This window comes from Triturus cristatus, chromosome 2_2 (genome assembly GCF_964204655.1).
Source record: "Triturus cristatus chromosome 2_2, aTriCri1.1, whole genome shotgun sequence".
Classification (NCBI taxonomy): Eukaryota; Metazoa; Chordata; class Amphibia; order Caudata; family Salamandridae; genus Triturus; species Triturus cristatus.
This window is the reverse complement of record NC_140582.1, coordinates 1,036,134,584-1,036,153,532: the sequence shown is the minus strand read 5'-3', so window position 1 is coordinate 1,036,153,532 and position 18,949 is coordinate 1,036,134,584. Positions and strand designations below refer to the sequence as shown.

General features: G+C 42.3%; 1 protein-coding gene and 1 long non-coding RNA gene across 2 annotated transcripts in view; one reads left to right on the top strand and one right to left on the bottom strand.

Annotated features, from left to right (window-relative positions):
• Nucleotides 1–18,949, top strand: part of LOC146863111 (uncharacterized) — a 172,232-nt gene that overhangs the window by 32,333 nt on the left and 120,950 nt on the right. The window contains exon 4 of the long non-coding RNA XR_014978214.1: nucleotides 9,558–9,642. This is a non-coding gene — a long non-coding RNA (uncharacterized LOC146863111). The remainder of the gene's footprint in view (nucleotides 1–9,557; nucleotides 9,643–18,949) is intronic.
• LRPAP1 (LDL receptor related protein associated protein 1) overlaps nucleotides 1–18,949 on the bottom strand; it is a 140,829-nt gene that overhangs the window by 81,583 nt on the left and 40,297 nt on the right. The gene's annotated exons all lie outside the window — the stretch shown is intronic.

Here is an 18,949-nt window from a genome sequence, read left to right as displayed (position 1 = left end):
AAAAAGATGGGTGGAAAGTGGGCAGAGTTTGAAGTCCATACCTGAATACAGCAGGTCTAGAAGAGACAGCGCAAACGCTGCCTAAGCGAGACCTAAAAATGCAGTCCCCACACATGGAGCAATACTCTCCATCGTCCTGACATGAGGCCATTTGGTAAAGTCCGACACTGAGGGTGAAGGATTCTCTCCTTGGTACCACATCAAAGGTTCTCAATACGTCAATACTCTATTTTCTCCACGGGCCCAAGCACATTCTACTGGATAACACTAAGTGACACATGGGTCAGCAGATTTATTGCTCCTCACACACCACACAAACATGTTCCCACCCATCGGGTCAATCCCTAAACCATAGCTATGTACAAGACGCTTTTAAGTGTCCTTCGTGTCCCAAATCAAAAATCCTCCTTCTTAGACACATTGAGGAATAATCTTATCTACCTTCATTTAAATACCATCATGCCTCATCAACTCACCTTTCTTCTGAAAAAATGCACCAAGTCTGTGTTCCTCCAGACAGCGATTAACCACATAATCCAACACCAAATTAATTTCCACATCTTCATTCACTCCTCATTTCCTTGGATCTATTTCCCAAGGGCTTCATACAGTCTTGTGAGTAGATCCTGCTTCCTGCCTATTAGTTAGTTTCGTTGAAGTAACAGTTTCAATCCAGTGTTTACATTTCCATTGACTTGTATGGAGAGAAAAACGCATAAAACTGCGTCTGAAATACATGGATTTTAGCATTTAACAGCCCCAACTGGATTTTTGGGCGGAAGGTCTGATCTGTTGAAACGACAATTGTCACAATTGTTTTACTTGCTTATTGTCATTTTTGCATTAAACACGTTTGACTTTAGGCTTCCCCCAAAGCACTGTGTTTTATTTTACAACAGAAATAAGAACACAATAAACAAAAGTGTTATGAACTATTTTCTTTAATTCACAAATAAAAAGATACTCAAAATATTAATGACAATGGTGGTGTGTTTCAAAATTTCGTTTTGTTTCAAAAAGATGACGTGATAAACTACAGTCGAGCACATCACTTTCTTGTTTTTCTGCTCTCGTTTTGCAAGCACATACCAGCGCTAAAATGGAGGCCAGCAAACGTCCATACTAGATTTTGTTTGCTGCGCTGCTCCCACGAATCAAGCTTATTGTGCCAACCTGATTTTAGCCTCCAATTTCCTTCTCATTTACAAAGCTATTTTGAAAGTTTCTATTTTACAAACAGTTTGTGTGTGTACATTTTATTAATAAGCAACTATTTAATTCTCTAAACAGATGCGCCCCCCCTAAGTATGCGTCATTAACCCCCAGGATCCACGGACCCCAGGTTAAGAATCGCTGTCCTAGTGAAAGGATGGTCCATAATGTGGAATACCACTGGTTAAGCAAGGGAGGAGTTCTAATTTTCAATTTAATGCTTAAGCTAAATTTGCGGCTCCCGAGCATTGCCAGGTTAGATTCCAGTCATATCCACTTAAGCCCTTTAGCCCATATGTCTTGGCTTCAACACCATAAATATAAGGTCCACAGGGATGGGGAATCCAAATATCCTGTAAATGTCTTCACTACACCTTCCAAAAAGAGGATCGGGGGAATTCAAACCATATTTGTAAATGCTCACTCTCATTCCACAACCACTCCAACATACCTGACTGGCAGTGGGGTACATATGATGTAGGCACACCAGCATACTGTGCAACTAAAGGGAATTTTATTATGTATCTCATGGTTTCCAACACATGACAAGCTTTAATGTATGTATTTACTCAATGTCTACCACTATCACGGCAGGATCTGTTTATTCAAATATGTTTGCTAAGTTATAATGTGCACCTAGTTATGGGACGGCAGAGGGTCCATAAGACTGAATATTGGAGATTACACTTTTAGGACTCAATAGTCTAGGACTCAATAGTCTAGGAATAATGTTATAAAAAGGTGATTCACTATTAGTTATTACTTGCTTCATATGAGGGTTAAGAGCTCACTGTCTCGGTTGGGAATAGAGTCTGCATCATCCATTTGAAACTCCTATTTGCATTGTGCAAAGGATTGTATCGTTCCCCCCTTAACAGTTCAGCAATCATTCTGCATTTACCCTTCTCTCCAGGGCCGTTTCTAGGTGTTTTGCCGCCCTAGGCAAGAATTGAAAAATGCCACCCCCTCCTTTTTACTAGCATCACTCTCTCCCCCTGTCATCCAGGCTAGAAGTATTAATGCATTAGATATAAAAGAAGGTATAATACCATACTGTTTAGGCTTTAATTTACATCCGCATAACGCAGAGCTGCCATGGATATAATTCAAGCGTCTGTGAAACCTGCTGTTACATAACTACATAAAATGTCATAAAGGTGGCCAATGCCTCGAGTGACACCTTCAGCTAATGCAGTCCGTTCAGCCACTTACCCATGCTTGCGGTAACATTCGGTAACTTGCGCTTTTGTTTTTACCCCTGTAAACGCAGACTATGAATCTACAACCAGAAAGTGTTTTTGCCCACCCAAAAATTAATGATTTGATGAAGGTGTCACGCCTGGCACCATGCCACTAATCCCAACACAAGTATGGCAAATGCAACACTCAAGTGCCTCAGGCCACGGGTTGTCCTACCGAGAGCTAGTTCGTAAGTACATTGGTTGTTGCAGTTATTTCGGACTTCACAGCAGAAGTGATTTTTGCTGCATTTTAGAGCAGTAACAGCCCTCAAACAATAAACAAAGGCTATTGTAAATCAAAATGAAGCTTCCATTGACGTTATTTTTGTCGTCCCGTTAAATCCGCATTCGACCAGTCTACAGAAAGTATTTCCAAACATTATGTATATTTAGCTTCGTATTTATGTCAAAATATTCTATCGCCTCATATTCTGTACCATGCTGATTGGGATGTCCTTCTCCTGTACTAAACGTATTTATCCTAAGAACTGACTTTTATGCTGCGTGGCATTTTTGAAGTTCAAATAATTAATGTGAAAGTGTTTTTAAAAAACTTTAAATAGCTTGATGGGTCAATGCACATGTTGCAGAAGGGTATGAAGAAGTGCTTCCCCGCAGACAGCAAGAGGCCGTAGGTTTTGATGCCTTGTTTGGTCAGATTAACTCAACCTTTCATCCTCTCAGGCTTGATGAAATGACAACCAGTAATCTCGGCTTTAACTCATCCTTTCATCCTCTCAGACCAGTGGCGGTTTCTCTGTGTGGGCGTCGGGGCTCCGCCCCAGGTAATTTCCCAGTTAATTAATTTAACAAGTTTCCTTTGATTTAAAAAATAAATAAATACCAGTACGTTTCTTTTTTATTAAGAAAATAAAAAAACGCAAAGAAGAAGAACACATCGCCGCAAACTTTAACATGGGGCACTGTCGTCAGTCTGCTGCCTCCCACTGTCAATACCCCCGCGCTGCACCACCTGCTATGTCTTTGCCGGCTGAGAACCTCACAGCCCTGAAGGCTGTGACGCCATCAGCAGGCAAAGACATAGCCTGGAGGCCCAGTCTCCACCCCCTGATGGCGTGGAGATTAAGTTAGCCCCGGGCGTTTTTTACACAAGCCCGGGATTGCTAACATCTCCACGTCAATCAGAGAGTGGAGGAGACAGGAGAGTGTGAGATTCACCCCCACCCCCTCTCAACTCGTCACAGGGCGTGGTGAGAACCACCCTGTGACGAGTGGATAGGACCCTCTGCGCAGACTCGGAGTAGTTCTTCCCGCGCATGTAGCAGCAGCCGCCATTTTCGGGACGGACTGTGTCGTGTCAGGAGCGGTGGAGACTAGTGAGTCAAGGTCGGGGCCTTTGAAAAAAGAAAGCGGACCGGTCGTGCTCTGTAGCAGCAGCCAGCCTAGTCCACCATCCATCCATTTGGTTGCAGGAGGTTGCTGTCAGGAGGACCGAGAGTGAGACGTGTGTGAACTCGGGCAGGTAGGGCCTACCGGACCGTTCTCTGTGGTGTGAACGGATTTTTATTCTCTGACTCTAAGTTGTAACATGGCTGCCGCTGTTGGAGTTGGGCTGAGTACCCATTGATCTCCCAGGCTACTACTTGACTTGAAAATGAACACTAGGAAGTTTCTAGTGTTACCTGCATCGAGAGTCGAGACCATCGCATTAGCTGGGAAAACGTGCGCAGAACTGCGTCGTTTTAATGAAGAAACCTTATTCTATTTGGCTTCGCCACAACAGTGATGTGGTGTGGTGCTATGATGAATTGAATGACTTTGTTAATGGAAGTTATTATTTATGTATGAAAACAAGGCAGGCGGCCGCGCTACAACCGCACTCCTTCTCATAAAATTAAACATGCAGCCATTCAGTGATGACGTTATTTCCCCAGAACATATCCGTATGGTATGCGTCGTGCTATGAATTGACTTTGTTAATGTTACCAGAACCCCCTGCCTGGGTCGGTCGGTAAGCCTGAGGCACAGCTCTTCCCAAGGGTGTATGAACTTCCTGGCAAGAACCAACTTGCGTGTGGCTATGGAATCTGTGAGCTGGCAGCGCTTTTCGTCCGTGAAATTTGGCACAAACCAGGCACATGTATATTTAAATACAAAAATGAAAACTGAGCAGTTTAGGCCTTCTGTCTTTCTACAGAATAATTTCAAAGCCTGTCAACTTTCTCCCATAGCAGCCTGTGAAATTAAATTTTAGAAATGTATGCAGTTCGGAAATAGATTTTGATAAAGATATATGCCTGGCGTCTGCTCTCTAATAAGCAATAGTGGTGGACCGAGATTTGCAAGAGTCGAGCCCATCGCGTTAGCTGGGAAAACGTGTGCTGAACTGCGTTGTTTTAATGAAGAAACATATTCTATTTGGCTTCGCCACAACAGTGAAACGACGTGGGCCTGCTGTAGTATGAGTTTTTCGAGAATATGCAAGAATCCCTATGTTTGTTAGGTAAGTCCAATGTAATGAAACCTAAAGAGGCCTCATGCAAGGTGCATTAAGCATGCCTGCGCCCCCAGGATATTCCTATTTTCAACTGTTTTTTCACCGTCTGAGTATATACAGGACTGTAGGTTTCAATTGTGGTGCAGGTCCACCATGTCTCAGGAGAAGTGCCACAGAGCACTACTCCGTGACTGCCTATATTATTTCATATGCTTCCACCACAGACCCCAACGTCAATGTACATGAAACCTATAAGAATGCATTTAACCCTATATTACTGAGAAACCTGCACACCGCAGTCCCTGTGGCGTTGAGGCATCTGGTTTTGATGCAAATGTGAAATTAACAGCTGCTTTCAAATTGTTCAAGCTGTTCAGTGGTTTCTGCTGTGTATCCAGTGGACCCTATTCTCAAAGCTTACGTCCTTTTTACCTTTTCACAGGCACCAGGGAGGAAATCAGCAGATAGTTTAACAGGCAGCGGAGAGTAAACCAGCAGAAGGCTTTTCAACAGGCACCAGAGAAAATCAACAGATAGTTTGACAAGCACCAGGGAGGAAATCAACAGATAGTTCGACAAGCACCAGGCAGAGGAAAACAACAGATAGTTTATCAAAGAAACTACAGGCAGCAGAGTGGAAATCAGCAGAAAGCTTTTCAACAGGCACCAGAGAAAAACAGATAGTTCGACAAGCACCTGGCAGAGGAAATCAACAGATAGTTTATCAAAGAAACTACAGGCAGCAGAGAGGAAACCAGCAGAAAGCTTTTCAACAGGTACCAGAGAAAATCAACAGATAGCTTGACAAGCACCAGGGAGGAAATCAACAGATAGTTTATCAAAAGAAACTACAGGTCAGGCAGCAGAGAGGAAACTGGCAGAAAGGTTTTCTACAGGCACCAACAGGAAATCAAGAGATAGTTTGATAAGCACAAGGAAAGTGGGTGTCCTCTGTTAGGTGATACATCTATAATCTAGTTTAGGCTTTCTTTGAACTGTTCATTTTATTGTTTGTCAAAATGAACACAGTTGACAGTTTACTCACAAAACCATTTTTGGGAATGACACACGAAGATAAACTTCGGGTGAAAGGACTTGGGCCTGATAAACCTGAAATAAACATTGAACAGTCTACAAAAGACCGGGGCAAGGGTTACACACGTAGATTTACACGGAGCTGGTTTGATAAAATGGAGTGGTTAACTGCCAGCTCTTCTAAGAATGCCTTGTTCTGTTTCCCCTGCTTGCTCTTTGGGGGTGAAGTTAGCTGGACTAAAACAGGAGTTACTGACCTTAAACATCTGGCAGAAAAAATAAAGAGGCATGATTCCAGTGAAGCCCACTTGACCAATGTATTAAAGTTGTCTTTGTTTGGAAAATCAAATATTGCACTACAGTTAAATGAAGCCTACCGCAAGGGGGTAATCAAACACAATGAGGAGGTTGATAAGAATCGTTATATATTATCCAAACTGATTGACTGTGTAAAATTTTGTGGAGCTTTTGAATTGGCATTGCGCGGCCACGATGAAACTGAACATTCCCAAAATCCTGGCGTCTTCAAAGGGCTGGTTGATTTTGTATCCAGTATAGACAGTGCAATGGAAGCGCACTTAAAAAGTGCAACTGTATTTAAAGGCACTTCCAAGACAATCCAGAAGGAGTTGCTTGACTGTATGCTGGAGGTAACAAAAGAAACTATTGTACAGCAAATAAGAAGCACTGATTACGTAGCTATCCAGGCCGATGATACAACTGATGTCTCTACCAAGACGCAGTCAGTACTTGTTTTCCGCTACATTGATGGCAATTCCAAGGTAGTAGAAAGATTTTGGTGCTTTTCGAATCTTAAAGATTCAACTGCAGATACAATTTCAGCATCTATTCTTAATGAACTTGAACATATTTTCCCAGAGCACAGTGGTAAAGGGAAGCTAATTGCTCAGAGCTATGATGGTGCCAGTGTCATGCGTGGTGCCTCTGGTGGAGTTCAAAAAAAGATCAGAGACATCTATCCAAATGCGCACTATGTCCATTGCTATGCCCACCAACTAAATCTAATCATGGAACAGGCTGCTTCAAAAATAACCAGATGCAGAATTTTCTTTAAAGAGTTGGGTGGTATTACTGCTTTTTTTTCCCGTTCGCCAAAACGGACTGAAGTGCTTCAACAGATAGTGGCAAAAAGAATACCGAGAGGGTCTGCAACTCGCTGGAACTTCAACATCCGAGCTGTCAATATAATTCACGAACACAGGGGTGACCTTTTAGAATGCATGAAATCTATTACAGAAGACCATACATTTGATTCCACTTCGGTGTGTGAAGCTAAGGGCTTTACCAGGACTCTGGAAGACAGGGAGTTTCTATTTTTTCTTTATTTGTTCCACGATATAATGCCACACGTCAATTTGTTGTATGAGCAATTACAAAAACGAGACATTGATACTGTATCTGCCCAAAAAAACACTTCAGCCTTTATGATCAGCATCAACAAAGTACGAGAATCCATTGATAATTTGGACTCTGAATTGCCAGATGATTCTCGATTTACAGACCGCAAACTACAGATAAACACCTTGAATCAGGAAGGAAAGGAAGTATGCGACATTATTGTGGTGCATGCCAAGGAGCGCTTTGCATTTACAAGGCATCTAGTCAGTGCAACACTACTGGATAGTGGCCTGTTTCAAAAACATAGCAACATTTTTCCTACTGCCGCACTTAATGAAACAGTGGAGGCATATCCAGTGCTAATTAAGTCACGATTGCGCACTGAACTATCAATCCTGTATGGAAGACAGGACTTTCAGCAGGCTACCGGTGGTGCCATGGCTTTATATATATTCTTATGTCAAAACAACTTGCATACTTCTTTTTGTGAGACTCTTAAATTGCTGAGAATTGTCATTACGACACCTATGACAACATCTGAGGCTGAAAGATGCTTTTCCACACTGAAAAGGATAAAAACATTTTTAAGGAACACAATGACCCAAGCTCGACTTAATGCATTGGCCATGCTGTCAATGGAAAAAGAACTAATAAATCAGATTCCAGATTTTAACAAGAGAACGATTGAAAGGTTTGCTCACATTAAAGAACGGCGTGCAAACTTTCTGTACAAATAGAAACCATAGAAATGCATGTGGTGCTGTGAATCATTGGTGCTAACAAATATAGTTTTTGTTTACTTCTTTGTATTGCAAGCAGCCATTCAAGTATACTGCAGGTCCAGGAACCTATGAAAGCAAATGCACCAAGTGTTAAATTTATGTTTCAGTACCTTGCATGACTTGAGAGTAATTCAGACATATCATTATAAAGCCACATAAGCTTAGTGTTGTTTCAGGGTATTAGTTAATGCATCTCTCTCTCAACCTTTTTACAAAGTTCCCCAGCAAACATGACCCAGTTTTGTGAATATCCTACACTCTGGCAAGCTTTGCATTAACTTTCAAACTATAGCCTGACACACTGATACCATGCTCCTTCCATTACATGCTTAAAGATGGTGCATACTGGGCTACAGTCAGTCTTGTAAGAATTTCAGGATATTGTTTATTGGTTTCATCTTTATAATCAGTCCTGATCCAGGTATTATAGTCAGTCCTGAATACAGTCTCGTTTTACAAACTTTTGCTGTAATGCAGTGCCCTTTAGGAATAACAATTGTCTTCTGGCTATTCGTTAGATGAAGCTGTAGTTTGTTTGCTCTTTTCCTAATTGCAAACTGATACACTGTAGTGTTGCTGTGTGGTAGAGGCCTGTAGAATCCTGGACGTATATTTTTTTAACGTTCTCTACCACTGACCATCATGGACTGATACTGAGTGGATTTGTTAATAATATTACTTCATTTATAATGATAGGGTTCATTTCTGAACTGAAGAGCATACTAGATTTGACACTATTGCATATCTTTAGATCTACTCATGACTCATTACCTCATACTTAATACTCAACACACCATAAAAAAATTCAATTATTTTAAGGCGGCAGCACTTCATGTTCATCAACTCCATTACTTTAGCAGAATCTGATGCGAATTGCCATCTGCAGTGATGCAACATCTGTAAGGGAGCACATATTTGCATGCAAGGAGTCTGAATGTTGGCTCATTTCACTTTCATAAATGATATAACCATGTTTGTTTTCTTGTTGGAACATATAGAGTTATCTACTAGTAATATTTTGTTGGTGGCCTCATGGGTGTAAAATAATATAAATGTGTGAACCCATACAACTTTGAGAAAGTTATGTTTCTTCCATGCACCAATGCATATTTCATGTAAATATACAAGTTTTTTTAAGTACTGGTTCACCAGACACTTTAGCAGTGATGTACAAAGTATTTAAATTTAAAGTATATAAAACATACTTCTTGTACTATTAAACCTTCTCTACACAAAGGTTTTGGTCATCTTCCTGCTCCTTATAAATTTTTTTGAAAGGATTTTACCATGCTTGATTGTTTAAATGTAAATCTATATAAAGCATTCTAAATTACTGTTTGAACAATTGGCTTTGGGGTGAGGGATATTTACGTTTCGTCTTTCAACTGTAAAGCTAGCCGGCTCAAAGTTTGGTTGACAGTCTATAAGATTGGATTATTTTTTTCTTCAAATTAATATTTCTATCTGTAGCCAATTATATCATATGAAGATTTCATTCACCTCCTGTGTACTTGGCTTTGAACAAATGATTCATAAAGGAAACAGACAAGCACAGGTAGGGGAAACATTTTATGTGTTGCATGCATGTATATATTTTATCTCTGTATGCTTATGTGTTTTTTGTTTATACATGGTGCCTTTATGCATGCTATTGAGTTCCAAAAAATGAACACTAACCAATATGAGATTCAATTCTATATGGAAAAAGAAGGCATTTCACTCTGATGGGCTACCTTGAATGCAATTTTATCTCAAGTAGCCACTTGGTCAGTAGACAGATCCAACCTATTTATGCAACATTGTTAAAATTAATTGTGGTTTATTGCAATTTAGAATGGTTTATTCATGAGGCCTTGGAACTGATGATAGTTTTAGGGGAGGCAGTGGCCTGTTTCTGTTAAGCACAATGGCTTCCGAAAGTCTTGAAAATCCACCATTTGGCTGCTAATTTTTCAAAATTTTCTCGGGGGGGGGGGGGGGAACCCCCCCGAACCCTCCGTAGGTGGTTCGGGCTCGCTCGCTGCGCTCGCTCGCGCGCCATTCGACACCAAAAATTTTCAGCCCCACCACTTTAAAATCTCACCAGCCGCCACTGTCTCAGACTCGATGAAATGAGCACCAGTAATCTCGGTTACGTTAAGGTGATATTTGTTAGTCGATAAAAAAACGAGTTTTGAAATGGTTATTTTATTTAAACGTAACCACTTTTCCCCTCAGCAGCGCCATTTTATGAAGGGTGAGCAACAGAGGCAACTAGAGCCAAATTTCGGGGGGGGGGGCTAAGAAAAAATTTCGGGGGGGGGCTGAATCTTTAAGCAATAAGCAGAGGAGCTGATTTCGGGGGTGGGGGGGTGGCTAAATCTTTAAGCAATAGGCAGAGTGGCGCTGCAGGGGCTCTGAGAAGGGGTGAAACAACAGCAAGGCCTCATTAACATGCAAATGGCGGCTGTGTGGGTGCCCGGGAAGCTGTCTCATCCCGGGCTGCCACACACGACGGGGGGGGGGGTGGGGGGGGGAGCGAAGCCCTTTGAGTCCAATGGGTGTTGCGCGCCTGGTGAGCAATGAAACGCTGTAGGGCGTCAAAGGCTCGGCAGAGCGACCTCTGCCAAGTGACGCTCAAATAACAGGCTCCGTGAAGATTAGGAAGTGTTCACTTTATTGCAACTGTAAATTCTGGGAATAACATTTTTAGACTATAATCTAGAAAGGTGTCTGCAGAGCAGAATAGCACCATATCCAGAGGCCAGGGACTACTGCGTCTTCAAAATGATGAAAACGTGTGGCTTTTGTTCACCTTTGTATGGTGTTGTGTTTTAGAAGGCAGGTGCCCATGCGCACAGTGGGCTTAAATCAGCCTAAAAAGTAGCCCCCACCAGGTATGGGTAAAATGTTTCCCCCTTTTGCTGCCCTAGCCCTTTTGCCACCCTAGGCGGCCGCCTAGTCTTGCCTAATGGTAGAAACGGCACTGCTTCTCTCCACTTGATAGGACACTCTCTCAGTGTTGAGTGTACTCACTGGCAAAATGTATTGACGTGTATGATGAAAGAAAGATTGTGCCTCATCTCTGTTCCACAAGCTTGTTCTACATGTTGAGGGTAGTGCTTAATGGGGTGCTTAAGTATGTATTATGTGTCTTTGACTTCTGTCCAGCACTATCGGGCACCACACCGGTCCACCTACTATGGCATGGTCCATGAGCAACCAAATCATGCCGGCCTCCTGTTTAGAGCATTCCATTATAATGTAAAGCTGTGCCCATGAGCATTATGTGTAAATATCTGGTAATGCATTCAGTTGCGTTTGCTGTAGTAAACGTAGTGGGATTCTCAGTCAGGAGATGTTCCAGAGGATCAAAAATCTGTTCTCCACTTGGATCAGGGGAGCTTGGAATAAACAGGGAGCCTCAGCAGTATGTTCTTGTTTACTGCATTGATACTTCCTGGAGACGATAAAAAAAAAAATTAATAATAATAGAGGCAACCAGTTAGCCAAGTCCATCCTAAATTCCTCTAATTCATGAGGAATGTTTACCCTTTATAAATGAGCAACATGTAGCATAATTTTCGTTCCCAGGTAATTACTGTTCATGCCATGTTAAAGAAGTGCCTATTATCCAAGAGATACATTGTTTTAAGTGGCATGGACAGATTAAGGACCTCAGATCTATCCACGGTGATTGTGTACCCTGCCACCGCCTCCAATCCACTTAAAAGTCAGGTTACCTCTGGTAGCATGGTAGGAGGGCTTTCAGCAGTCAGGAGCACGCCATCTGCATGTACAGAAATTAGACATTCCTCCGGGCCAAAAGGAATTCCCCGTATAACTGAGACTCGACAAATAGGATAAGGCAAACCGCTCTATGCAGTAACATGGACAATGGGCATCACTGCCTAGTTCCTTTGTGGAGTATAAATAGTTGGGCAGTAGCGCAGTAAGGAAGAAGGCCTTTATGCACTATTTTCTAGGGAGGCATTCATTCATTGCGTTTAAGGTTCCGCAGGTTACAGAAGTATACATGCACCACGCGTTTTAGGGAATCAAAAGTTCTTGTTCCATGACACAAGCTTCATGGCCTGAGGCAAGCAGGCCAATTGGACAAGAAAGTAATTAGACTGGATTAAAATTTCCATAGTGGTTGGGGGCCACAAAGTCATTCTACATCAGGGGCCTCGGATCTGATTTTAGGCTGGATAAGGTGGTGTGGGATGGGTGAGAAGGCAACAGCAGGCAGGAGAAATAGAATAAACAGGGATCAGATGGTATGCCATTGATGTCCTACAGGACAATGAACAAACATGTTTCAGAGAAATGAACGTTTCCTAAAAAAAAAAAAAAAAAAAGTCCCCAACATCACTGCACATGTTCCATGGTGCCGAACACTGTGCAGGTGCAGTGCTCAAATACATCGAAACACAACTACTATCTCTACTTGGACAGTGCTCTCTCCCAAGCACAAGTCACGTGCACAAGACCAAGCTAAACGGGTTTGGAATGAGTGGTTGTACAGTGCATTTGGGCTCTGGTGCTCATTCATGCCTCCTGTGGGTCACCTCAACAAATGGAGCAACAGAACAACTATTTACCGGTCTGCATCCGTGCTCCAGCACTAGCCATGTGCAAATAACACGACACACACTACTTATGGTTAGGTTAGAGATTCCACTGAAAAATATTTTTTAATTTGTTTACTTAAAACATCGGGCTGTTTAACAAATTTGCACAAAAATGTATAATTCAGGGAAGGTTTTGTGCAAGTCCATCAAGTGAAAAAAAAAAAAAAAAAAAAAAAAAAAGGAGTTGGGTGTCAAGAAAGTGACATTTCCCATTTTATTTCCCCATAGGCTTCTATACTCACCAAAAAACAAGATGAACGGGTTTACCAAATCTAGCATAACATATATATAAGTTGCAATTAATTACTAATATTGAATTTTTGGACTGTCGGTAGTTTCGAGGCTTGATACCATATATTTCTGAAGTATGTTGTTTAGTTTCACGCACACATTAAGGTTTATTTCTAAAGTAAATTGTGCATGTGCTATAATTTATTCATGGACGTTCCCGAGCGCTTCATGTGATCAAGCTCGCGGATGCGAGCGAAACGTGTCATGGTGGACACTATGTCCGACGATTGTAATGGACTTATATCTGCCTTTGCCAAATAAATTAATGCCTGCACCTATTCCGGATTCCTGTCTATCTCTACCAGCGTGAGCACATCGAAGAGGTCCCTGCCAGCGTTCTTTCCGCCTGTTGACTGTTAGTAGCGGTGCTGGATTAGTTTTGTGATATATATATATATATATATATATATATATATATATATATATATATATATATCCATGGGAAAAAAACAAAGGTTAAAGGACGTTATAGTTGGGCTCAGATTTCACTCATAAAACCATAGAAATTTAGCAGTTATAGTTACCTGAGCTAACTAACTTACGCTCCCGCAAAGCACTGCTTATGACCTCACATATTACATCACTGATGACCTGGTCAGTGACACCCCTGCATTCTTTTAAGGTAATTTGCCCCAGGGAGGTGACAGTCCCTGGGGCTTTCAGAAGCCCTAGGATGGGGTGCCCCCTCTTATTTTTATAATATGCCCCTGGGATCTGGCCCATCTGGGGGCTGTAATCAAAACAAGTGTGGGTGACCGCGCTTGTTTTTTTTTCTTCAAATGTTACCGCAGATTTGTGACGGATTTGCAGCAAGGAAAACGAAAAAAAACATGTTTTACCCTCGCCAGAGGCCTAGGGGGGAGGGTCAGAGTATTCCTACCCTGCCCTCTTTTTTTTTAAAAACTTTTTTTTTTAGAGGGCTGCCAACACTTCCTGGTTGAAGTGTTGGCAGCCAATCAGATCTCAGCATGACATAGGGAGGGTTCTTGAAGTCTTCGCGTCCCTATATATATACAAATTTGAATTTCCTTTAATATCTCCAAAACTACTGAATGGATTTACACCAATTCAAAAAAGGTCGCTTTCTGGATAAACAGCCACCTTTCTGCCAATTTGGTGTAAATCCATCCGTTCGGGCTGTAGTTGTGTTTAACATTTCTGTGGGTTATGGAGATCAAGCAAATTGTGGCTACCAACTCACCAAAGCAGCTTCTGTTTTTTTAGCTTTTGTGGTCTGTAGCTGTAGCAGCAAGTCAGCTAATTGACTCAGAGTTCATCTCTTCTGACTGGGGCTCAGGGAAGGCCTTCTTTTAGCAGGGGACCACAGGCATAGTCCTCTCTTTGCTAGCCCATGGATTAGCAGTTACAGTCTAGTATTTGGTGCAGCATCTTATTTCTGGGTCCACGGAACAGCAGAGTTGTCCTTCAGTCCTCTCTCCAGTGCAGGCATGATCTGACATAATCTGAGGGCTGGGTGCCGCTTATATGCCCACAATGTGCCCTCGGGGATGCAGTGACTACTTGCCAATGGGGTACCAGGTCCTCTCTAGCCTGATGACTACTTCTTGTAATGTGTGGCATCTATCCCAGAGTGCAATATTCTGCCCAACCCAAGATGGCAGTACCAGTCTCTCGGTGTGGAGCTTGGAGGTCCACCCTAGAGAAGTGGCCACCTGAGGGCTACACGTTCACAGAAAAACTGGTTTGGCAATTCTTTACCCCTCTTTTTTCCCCAATGCCATTTCTACCAGAACAAAGGAGCAAACACACTTGTGTGTGTCCACCATTTGCCATTCAAAGTCGGCTTCCCCTTTGAAGTTCGCCTTTTGGGCTCACATACTGTTTGGGCTTCATGCCAGAGAAGAGGTAACCCATTTGCCAACGGAAAGCTCCTATTATTTCCTTCTCTGGGAGTCGTTCACACCTCTCCGCAAGAGGGCAGAACCAGCAACTAAAGATGGCCACTGGATAACTTTCTAAATTTGCTATTTATTTAAAAGTCACTCCACTTAGGCATCAAGTCGGGTTTAATGTAACAATTCTGTTGATACCTTTAAGTACCAGCTTTAGTAGTACCATTCAGATGTTAGCACAGCTGAGTTGTCAGCGTGCAATTCTGTACTTGCCAATGGAGCTACTAGCCTTTCCACAGAAAAAAAGACAATTTGGGTTTTTTACTGTTAGCACATAAAAAAACATGTCCTACTTTTTAATATACGATAAGGTGCCTTAGAGCTCAACAGGCCTACCTTTGGGGTGACTTCCATATATTAAACACTGCTCTACTAGTCTGCATTATTACAAAACAATGGGGTAAACCCAGACACTAGGACCTGGGTAATATGCGGTACAAGGATCAATGGTCCCAGTGAATGCAAACTGAAAACTAACATTAGAATCTCAACAACACCTGTTAGGTCAGATCAAAACAATAGTGACCATGTTAAACATTTTACTTCATGTTTGAACAAAAGGTCCTTATGTACAGAACCATCACATTTGTTGAATACAGTCGTGAAGAGGTGCCTCGGAGGGGAGGAAGGGGAAAAGTCCAGCAATGTGCAAGTGTGAAGGTAAGTGAGGGAGGGCAGTGAACAATATGTACATCCAAATCAAAAAAGCCAATCCAGCCTTATCAAAAAGGCTAACCTATTTACAAAACCTTAATAAAGAGAACACAGTGAATCTATCACAGTTGTTCAAAAAGGTAAACACAAAATAAAGCCATTGTTATACGCCCACAACCAATAACATATGTTAACAAACCTACCATAATGCGGCAAGACACTCTCCTCCATGTATGTGTGCGTCCAAAATCGTATGACAATGCAACCACAATCATAGGCACATCCACACCAAGCAAAATATGGCAGTTTCATACTGTACAGGAAGCCACAGGCTAGGAAGGGTCTTATGGGCTACAGCCCTGGGGCTTAGGGTAGTTTTCCTCAGATATCCCAGGGCCTGTCCTACAATGACTCTTTAAGCTTGGTCAAGTACAACCCTTTGAGCAGCCCTAGACTGTCATAGTAGCAATGTCGAGTAGCCACAGGCTTCTCAAGGCGATAAATGTAGGGCCCAGCAGTACAATAAGTTAACTGCACAGCCCAATTCTTCTGTTTAAAAAAAGACAAGTACTTTACTACATAGAAAGCAAAATACTACACACTATAATAATGCTGGGATACCAAACTTGCGTATGTGAGCCTCTTAGGTTCCAAAGTGAGGATCCCCCACCCTCTAGACTAGAGGTCCTCAAATTTTTTTCTCCGAGCCCCCCTGTTACCAAAAGTGCTTTGAAATCGGGCCCCCCATCCAAACCTTTATGGAGTGAATCGAGGGACTGGGAGGGGCAGGGCTGAGCACAGGGTGTGGGGTCTATGTGATCATTCAGGGCACTTTTCACTAACTCATAATCCAGACTGAATGTGAGACTTCTAAAAGAGCAAACATATAAAAAAAAAAAACTGGAAATCGACAAAAATACTACTCCCATTAATTGAAGGCCACATGAACATGTGATCCCCTCACACTTCTGGGTCCCAATGCAACTGCACCTTCTGCACTAACAATAGCTGTGGCCTTGAATAGCAGGCTATCTCGGCTGTTCTTTCACCCCTTCCCAAACACATCTGGCCATCACTCCAAACTTGAAACAAACCATTTGTCCCTTTCGGAAAAAATTAGTTCCATCTCTTTGCAGCAAGGGTGCCTTCATCCCGAATGCTCTGCCCAGTGCTCTATTGTAAAGTAAGACAGTGATGGAGTGGACACTTCACACCCCTTGGCACCAGTGCCACTTCACCTGCTTCACTAATGAGAGCAACTGCCTTGTAAAGTGGGAAGTCTCCTCTGCTGCTTGGTTAAACCCCTCCCCCCCATCCTCCTTTCTGCCTTTTTTCTGAAGGCCAAAGCTATGGTCTCTTCTCTGCTCCAATTTTACAATTTTTTGGGCCATTGGTTCAATGCCCACCCAAAGCAACACTTACACAGCCAGGGGGCACGTAGTACAAACGCATGCAAGGAATGAGTAAAACAGCCAAAATGGGGGTTTAGTTAGGCCCTCACACCACTGGGCTCCGGTGCCCCCTTCTCTGGGACATCTCTTTGACAATATCCATGGATTTTGCATCTTTCTGCTTTCTCCTGTGCCCATTACCCAGAGGCCCTATTGGCTTCCTCCCTTTCACCCTCTCGACCCACCTAAAAGGACATTTGCATGTAAACAGAGGCTGAAGTTGGCACAGTGTATGATGACTTAAAGTGGCCATGTGTTTTTAACTTTAGAAAAATATTTCCCATACTTTGTTAAAAACAACCATCCCGAAATTGTTACTGGGGACCTGGACATACCTCTGTGTGAGAGGTAAAGGGTGGGGAGGGGAATAGTCTAGAGTGCTTTTATTTATGGAGTCACTTGAAGCATCATGATGACAGGTAATGTAAGGAAGGTGAGTTTTGGAAAGCGTCCTTTTAATGGACTTATAGACATGTCAACAAAAGGTAAAGTCTGGTTAGCTATTACTAATGTGTAGTTTTTGAAAGCACTTGTTTTATGTATTAATGCCACTAATTTCTGGGAGGATACTGCTTGAAGTCATGAATACGTATCTATCTAGATCTACCTATGTATCTATCTGGATCCATAAATATTACTGCCAGTGATAGTGCCGTTGTAATTTTGTTTGAGTCAGAGTTTCCATAGGATACACTTTTTTTTGTTTTATTAATAACCTTTGTGCCATAGAAGAATCTTCACAAACATTTAAAAATAAGTCCTTTCTTCATGGCAAATTTCATGCTGATCGGTCAAGCAGAGGCCAAGAAAAAGGAATCTCCCAAATGTGCTACATCCCATTCAATTCCCACAGGATTCTTTGCTCATCAATACAGAAAACAATGGCCCAATAGAATTACATCAAACTTGCCCCAAGCTTAGAACCTTATTTAAGGATTGTGCTTTTTTTGGTTTGGTGGATGTTGGAAGGTGGGTTATTGGTAGGGGCAAATGGCGGTCTGCCACTAGCAATAAGGCCACCAACACATAATAGGACCCAGCATAGGTCTTAGAAAATTATTCCTATGCTCAACCCTTGGTAACGTGGCTGCGAGCAGACAGGCTTAACTTCAAAGACAGGTATGTAAAGCATTCAAAAACACCATTTCAGTAAATAATTAAGACACACCACAAAATAAAAATCCAACACCAATTTATAAAAATATGTAATATTTTTATCTTTTAAATGACACCAAAACGAAAATAATCCACTGTAGGGAACCAGAGTTATGAATTTTTAAAGATTAGTCACTTTCTAGTGCTTCGAAACCAACAGTGCTCCTTTTAGTCATTTCGTTTTCTCTGACAGGGACACACCTTTAGAAAAGGTTCTGAAGAATATCTCACCACTGTGTAGCCTTCTTCAGCAGGCTAGGTCCAGTTAGAACTCCTTCCTGAAGTTCTGCTTGCGGGTTCCAAAGTATCCAACACACAGTCCAAGGTTCTGGAATCTCCAAGAGGGTCCTTGAAAGTGTGAAACTTCAATTCCGCAATCCACTTGAACAAAACCCTTTCAAATCCACTGGCACTCCAGGCTGGGGATTCTTTGAGGGGATGTCCAGGTGAGCTCTGTTAACCTGTAGCTTGCAGGGAGTCTACTTCTTAGTCCTTTTGTAGCAAGGTAATCCACAGGGCTGCAGTTTTCAGATGGCGCAGTTTTCTGCGGTCAGGCCTTAGAAGTCTTTGCACAGCAGAACTTCGCAGCAGGGCACGTCTTGCTTCAAGTAAGTTTCAAGCAGCAGATCTGGCGGGCTTTGCCCCTCTCAGATACTTATTCACAATTCTCTGGGTCAAGCCACAGGTCACTTCTGACCAATGAAAGCAGGGTAACTCCTCATAGTTATGACCACATCCGGCAGAGTGTGGCATTATGTTGTCCCAGAGTGCATCTTTCTTCCAAA